The sequence below is a fragment of the Triticum aestivum genome, chromosome 4B, assembly GCF_018294505.1.
Source record: "Triticum aestivum cultivar Chinese Spring chromosome 4B, IWGSC CS RefSeq v2.1, whole genome shotgun sequence".
NCBI lineage: Eukaryota > Viridiplantae > Streptophyta > Magnoliopsida > Poales > Poaceae > Triticum > Triticum aestivum.
In genome coordinates this window covers 543,341,474-543,349,242 of record NC_057804.1, presented here as the reverse complement: position 1 = coordinate 543,349,242, position 7,769 = coordinate 543,341,474, and positions in this window count along the sequence as shown.

Genomic DNA, 7,769 nt, shown 5'->3' with positions numbered 1-7,769 from the left:
ACACGAAAGTAGTCTTTAGAATGCATTTACTACATGATCAAACTCATCTTACCTGCTCATCGAAGGAAATCCGAGTGCCCCTCGACGTCGGCATCTCAAGGGGCGTCAACTTGCAACTACGGCCATGCCGTGCTGGAGAGACCCCCAAGGAAACATCCTCGTGCATTCCACGGAACATCAAGATGCATTTGTATGAGTAGTTTATCTTGTGAGAGAAAAGGATGAACGAGGGAAGGCCTCTAGAGATAGAGATGGACACTACTACTACTAATGTGCTGGCCCGTGCGTTGCAATGGATCCAAACTAGTAGAATAATACATGTTCACGTGCTTGAAATATAAACACTCTAGTTTTGATATACATGTGTCAGCAGACACGACAGCTTGTCCATGGAAGTTGAACCACGTCGACCATCACGTTTCTTGTTTCTACCATTTCCACACCCACACGCGATTCCCACGACGCTGCTCCAACCCACGGCACGACATCCCCCGACGTGGACATGGATCCTCTGACGTGGCTATCACTGCCTTGCCCTGCCTTTCCTTCGCTGACAGGTGAGACCCACACTTATGGGTCCCACATGTTTGCGACAGAATGGTAGGATTGTTCGTGCCCCTCATCCCTCTCGGCCCCACCGCTCCTCTGCCTTTGTGTGCATGACATGCGGGCCAGCTGAACTACGGTGACCATCAACTTTCTACCACAGACGCACCCGATTGGATGCGGTTTGCCTGCTCCGCTGATGTGCTCCGATTCTTACTCCCGCACCATCGAATTTTCATCCAGCAGCTGTGACACATTTCGTCCCAGGCATCAATCCTCAGCTGGAGTACTTATGTACTACAGGTAGTACCCGTCGGTGTGGCCATCTACGCCTCGTAACGCCCCAACGCCCAGTTGTGGTACCCTCGCCATGGCCACGCCACTACCGGCCGGTTCATCTCGAACGAGTGAGTCGCGAACCACGCCACCACCATGAGAATGACATGTGGTCCAGCCGCATTTAAGGCCCACATGTCATTGACTCATAGGCCGGGCACTAAGCCACTGAAGTTCGGTCCCATGGGCCCAGAGAGGAAAATGTAACTCTTGCGGCAGGCCTTGTGGTGCTCCCACAGTACGAGCTCATGCCAAAACTGGAATTTGTTTCTTACTACTACTAGTACTAGTAGGAAGGTACACGTGCATTGCACGCATGAGATTCTGGTGGTTTGTGCATTATGCTTCTACATGTGGAGTTTTCTGGATTCTAACATGTGGCAAAATTTGGTGGAATGTAAGGTTAGGCAAGTTTGATTAACTTAGGTGAGTGTTTGGTTCAAGCGACACCTTAGGCAAGCCACACTGGCCCCACATGACATACACACAAAAAATGTGGCAAGATGCCCTTAGGCTTGCCAACTTGTGGCAAAATTTGGTGGAATGTAAGGTTAGGCAAGTTTGATTAACTTAGGTGAGTGTTTGGTTCAAGCCACACCTTAGGCAAGCCACACTGGCCCCACATGACATACACACAAAAAATGTGGCAAGATTCCCTTAGGCTTGCCAACTTGTGGCAAAATTTGGTGGAATGTAAGGTTATGCAAGTTTGATTAACTTAGGTGAGTGTTTGGTTCAAGCCACACCTTAGGGAAGCCACACTAGCACCACATGACATACACACAAAAAATGTGGCAAGATTCCCTTAGGCTTGCCAACTTGTGGCTCTCATTTTGAAGAACTTATTAATAACTTTGCCTGAGCTTAGTTGTGGCAAATTTAGTCATGAATTAAGTTCAAGCATGGAGTCTTCTAGATTATACATGTGGCAGAATCTGGTGGATGATATCCAACGGCCAGTAGTGCTCGGATTTGTCATCTTTGTACCGTCGGATTGGCTTCATCCAACGACCAACTTTCAAAGTTTTTCACACACTATATAGGGGGTATAGATATAGATGTGCCGGTCCATTGCAATGGATCCAAACTACGTTGATTAAAAAAAAGATAAATCACCCAAAACAAGATCTTCCCGTTTTTTGTTCCTACGATGTTGTGCCGTGCACGTATCTACTAGTTGTATAGTGGTAGTACTAGTAATATAATAGTATTAGGAGTACGAACTTGGTTGGAGTGGTACTAATACGGAATGCTCCTACTCTATCAACAAGCCCCGTCTGACACAAAATTTCTTGGCTTCCGTGCTACAGCTAGATCTTCCCCTTGTTTCTGTTTTCCAACCCGGCGGCAGGCGGGGTGTCGGTTTGCTCAACGGGCGGTCCCGCATGAAAGTGAAAATGCTAGGCAGGCAACACGCCTTCCCTAAGCTATGTGTCGTGCCGTACGGGCTGTGTTGTACTCTCGATTCCTGGGCGTGTGGGGGTGCAACGCGAACGTGGCAGGCATTTTCCTTTTACTAGCAATGTGCCCGTGCGTTGCGATGGATCCAAACTAGTAGAATAGTAGTATTTGTTCACAAACTTTAAACAAATCACTATTGTTTTGATATACTCCTAATATATTACTCCCTCCGTACCTAAATATTTGTCTTTTTTGAGATTTCAAATGGACTACCACATACGGATTATATAGACATATTCTAGTGTTTCTAGCAAGATGCCCACGCGTTGCACGAAGTTGATGGAAAAGGTAAGCACAACTTACAAATTGACGGATGGAGTACTAGTTACAGTGATGCATATAATTAAGCAAAGGGATCGCACATGTCGGTATTGACTGGAACGAGAATGCAACAGCACAATAAGAATTAATGCCACGATGATGCGATCGCAGTGGTGGTTACAGAAGGCAAGAAGAAAGATGGATCCACGAACGTACGACCTCCTCCTCCTCAACTTAGTGCGCCGGGCCACCGTCCGGCGGCTAAGGAGCGGCGGATTTTGTGGCGAGGTCGAGGTGCTTCATAACAAAGGCATCAAGGCTTCCAGTCGGTTGAGGAAGGCCAATGGCATAGCGTCCTCACTGGCCTTGTAGATACATATGTACACGATTTGCTCGTACACGTGGATGTGTAGGTCAACGAATTCTTGCAGGGCGAGGTGCCTCGCGGCAAGCGCGACCTCCAGGTGGACATTCTTCGTGGCGTCGGCGGGCAGTCGCAGGGCCACCAGTGCTTGAAATAGGTTCCGGTCATGGAGGCCGATTAGGGTGGCAGGAAATGAGGAGCCCGGGCGTGCGGGCTGGAGGAGTACGGCGATGTCGTCCGCGAGCTTCTTGAGGACGGTGAACTTGTTGCTGGTGGCAATGATCATCTGGTCCAACTGAGAGTCGTAATTGGCGTCGACGGCGGCCATCCACCAGCCGGTCTCCAACACCGTCTGGAGACAATCCTCGGCGCTAGGCCGCAGGCCGGCGTTGTGGACCATCTGGCGCCATGGGTCTGGAGCAAGCTCTTTTGTGCTTAGTGTAGGTGCTTAGGCAAGTGCTTATGTGCGTACGATGTGGTAGGTGCATTGGTATGGAGGAGGGGCGCCTTTATATGAGGGCAATGAGGGAAAACTGTGTTGCATTCACATCGTGCAGCCTCTTTTCCCGGACCTCCTCCCATTACTTCCCTCATGCATTAACTGAAGGAGGATGCATTGGCCGTTCAACATATCGGGAACCGCTACTCCCTCCCTCGTCTGCATTAAAGGCGTATCAGGAACTGCGCCGCCCGCTGTCAAATCGAATACTCCCTCCATCTAGGTGAGTATTATAAGTCATCTTACGAAAACCAAATACTAGTAAGACTAGCCACCGTGGGAGTAACTTCAGCAGTAACATCGAGTCCAACTCAGCAAATTTGCTTATGTGGCAGTGAGTTAATGAGGAGAGAGATAGTTATAAGGCTGGTCGTAATAGTAGTATCATAGGTAGTATCATGCATGCCAACTAGGCAAATTTGATGAGGTGGCATAGAATTGAATGAAGAAAGAGAGAGTTGAATATCATATCATGATACCGTATTATATTAAATGGTGTGCTACTATGTGTCATGCATGGCAATAAATGAAGTTAGCTATGATACTAACTTATGATACCATGCACTACGGATGTAGTATCATACACTAGTATCATATGCATGATACTAGTATATGATACTCGCCATTACGACTAGCCTAATAACTTAGCTAGTTACTGTAACATCACATGTCCCAATACAATATGAGTCTATAACCTAATAAATGAAGCTTTGCATGTTACCACACTTATGTTACTACTATGAAGGTAGTAACATAGTCTAGGGATATGTGTATGTTACTAGTGTATGTTACTCACCATTGTGGCTAGTCTAACACATAGGCGTGGTGCATTAACTCTCACATTGTTTCTTATTTTTTGACATAAATAGAGGAATCAACCAAGAAGAGATGTGGGGCTTGTATGCTTTTAATGACTTGAGACTATCAAACATGACATGCAGTGGTCAGTTCGTTGCACAAGAACAAATACAACCCACGTCAGCACACACGCATCTTAGAGCATCACATCCAATGGCTATAAAAGATGAATGAGACCAAATTATATCTCATCTAGATGAGTTCTAGCAAAACTGTATTAATAATACTTAGTACTCCTGCGCCATGTATCATATAAGTATCATGTAGTACTTTATTTATTGCCATGTATGACACATAGTTCAGGAGCGCTCTCTATATGTAGCACCTTTTTTTTAATTTCAAGTTTTGCTCCATGGTGCAATCCATCGACACTACTACTGTACAAAGTGGAGTATATACATTTTTTAAAAGGCCAGAGGGCGGGGCAGTCTAGCTCGGTCGGTGTCATGAGAGGCGAGGGTGTTTGTGATTTGACGGCTCATTAATGTTGTCAAATCGAATAGTACTGCGCCGCCCGCTGCATGCTCGGCACCTCCATTAAACCCCTCCATTAAACCCGCATGAAAATCGAGAATCCTACTCCGACCACATGTCCGTTCATGAGCGGGCCAGAATTAAACGCAACACCGGCCGAGCTCCTCCCGTCCGCCCTCAGTTTAAATGAGGCCAGACGCCGGCCAAGCTCCTACCATCCGCCCTCTATTTACACGAGGCTAGACAGACAGCGGGCAAGAATCGCACCCCTCCGCCGCTCCCCCATCTCCTCCTTCACCATTTTCTCCACCCTTCCGATGGCTTCCGATGAGCCGTTCTCCGGCATATTACCCGGCTGGGTGGCCCGCCGAGCCCTCCGGATACGGGCGAGGCCACTCAGTGCTTCACCAACCTCGCTTGGCCCGACGGAGCCAGTTGCCGCCCGAAGCAGGCACGTGGTTCAGCAACTCGCCGCTCCAGTTCAACTTGATGAGGAGTGGCGAGTTGCTCCACGCCGGCATGACAGCGAGCAAGCCGGTACGGGCGCCGTCGCTGCCGCGTCGTACCGCGCCACCAGTGTCTGCGGTGGCCGCGCCTCCCGTGTCTGTGGGCACGCCTCCCATGCCTGCGGCAGCGCCATGCAGGCAGAGACAGAAGCCGGGTGCGTGGAGAGCGACCAGTCGGTGGCCAGCTTCTCCCTATCCGCCGCCATCATCGAGGAGAAGTAGAACATGGGAGGCCGCCGCCACTTGGGACCCATGAAGGCCACCCACGAGGCGACGACCACGGATTCAAGTGGTTTCTTTGCTGCTTCGTCTCTTCCGAGGACCTTCGTCGACCCCGCAAGTGTCCGACGGACATGAGGAAGACAAAGGGATCCGCGGGCAGCCATTTAGAACTAAAATAATTCTAGATATATCCATTTCTAGGACAAGTATTTCCGGACGGAGGGAGTATCAATTATACAAGAGAGCCGGATTGGCACCTCTTAGTTCATGTAAATGTAAGGAAATCCATCATGTTTATATGAAGATCCGGCTTTTTTATATGAAATCCTTCATGCTTATATGAAATCAGTCCGTGTTTGCACGAATTTCATCTGGTTGGTTAGAGTTGTAAAAATGTATGCCGCTGGCGTTTGATGTCATCCTCCATGGAAGGAAGTGGGAGGAAATTTGCCGGCTGCCGTTGGAGATGCTCTTTATGCTGGAAATAATAGAGTGACATCCAATCCATTTGAGTTAATTGCCTGTATGATTGTCCCTCTATAAAAAGTTAATTCCATGTATAGTGTACACGTGACTTGCAGGGTGGCTATAGCTTCGTATAGAAAGTTAAAAAGAAACAAGTCCATCCTTAATATTCTAAGTACTCTGTGGGTTCCACTGTCAGTACAGTAGCAAAAGAAGTATATATTACTCCCTCCGTTCCTAAATATTTGTCTTTTTAGAGATTTCAAATGGACTACTACATACAGATGTATATAGACATATTTTAGAGTGTAGATTCACTCATTTTGTTCTGTATGTAGTCACTTGTTGAAATTTTTAGAAAGACAAATATTTAGGAACGGAGGGAGTAAATAAGTAGAGTAATATATAATATACAAATCTAAAGTTAAAAGACAGAATTCGAATCATGTCATCGCGTTGCGAGCATCCGGTGCTAACCAGCCCAGCACATTTTTGTTGTAGACCATGCTGGAGATATATCTCCATGTCTACTCTTATATATACTCCATTCGTTCCTAAATATTTGTCTTTTTCAGATTTCAAATAGACTACCACATACGGATGTGTATGTAGACATATTTTAGAGTGTAGATTCACTCATTTTTCTATGTATGTCTTTTCAGGAAGGGGTTAGATTTGTCCTTGATTTATTTATGAGGTATCCAGATGGCACTGCACCGCCAAGAAAAGAGGGTAACATCAAAATTATGGACTACTTTTTTGAGTATGTTGGTAAGGTCCGGTCATAGTCACTTGTTGAAATCTCTAAAAAGACAAATACTCCCTCCGTCCGGAAATATTTGTCATCAAAATGGATAAAAGGAAATGTATCTAGACGTATTTTAGTTTTAGATACATCTATTTTTATCCATTTTGATGACAAGTATTTTCGGAGGGAGGAGTAGAAAACAGAGTTGGTGATGATGGTTTGCGTGCCATCCTGCAATATAGGTCGTCGGATTTATATCTAACGGATAGGAAAGAAACTATGGCAATTTTGTAAAAATATACCCACACGTCTCTCCATGTTCGCAAATAAGGCCTTCCCTCGTCCAGCCTTTTCTCTCACAAGATAAACTACTCATACAAATGCATCTTGATGTTCCGTGCAACGCACGGGCAGCTAGCTAATTTCTTTTAAAGTAGTTGCTGCGATAATTGGGTTGAAGTGATATGTTTTATGTCTGCCCCGAATGATTTCAGATTCACTAGTACTCCCTCCATTCCAAAATAGATGACCCAACTTTATACTAAAGTTAGTACAAAGTTGAGTCATCTATTTTGGAACGGAGGGGGTAGTAACAAAGAAAAGGTTGCCTTGTTAATTAACAAAAAATAGGGTGAAAACTATCACATGAGACCGGTAAAAACAAGGCACACTGGGTTCAGCGTCATCGTCACTACAGTTGTGCTCGCGCGAGAAGTCTACATATCGAGGGGGCTACTGAGCGAGGCACCGAGACACAATGTTTGAGAGAGAAACCAATTGACAGATTATGATCAGATCGAGTTGTCACCCTTCTGTTGTCATTGCTGGGGGGGAGGGAGAGTAAGACGTATCGACAGTGTGCGCGGTAGGCATAGAGGCACAACTAGCGAGTGTGTGTGTGTGTGTGTTTGAAAGAGGAGTCCATAGATTATTATCAAGATCGATGTGCCACCCTACTCCTTCAGTGCCGGGTAGTGTGTGTCTGTGTGTGTATGTTTGAGAGAGAATCCAGTCGATAGATTAGTATCA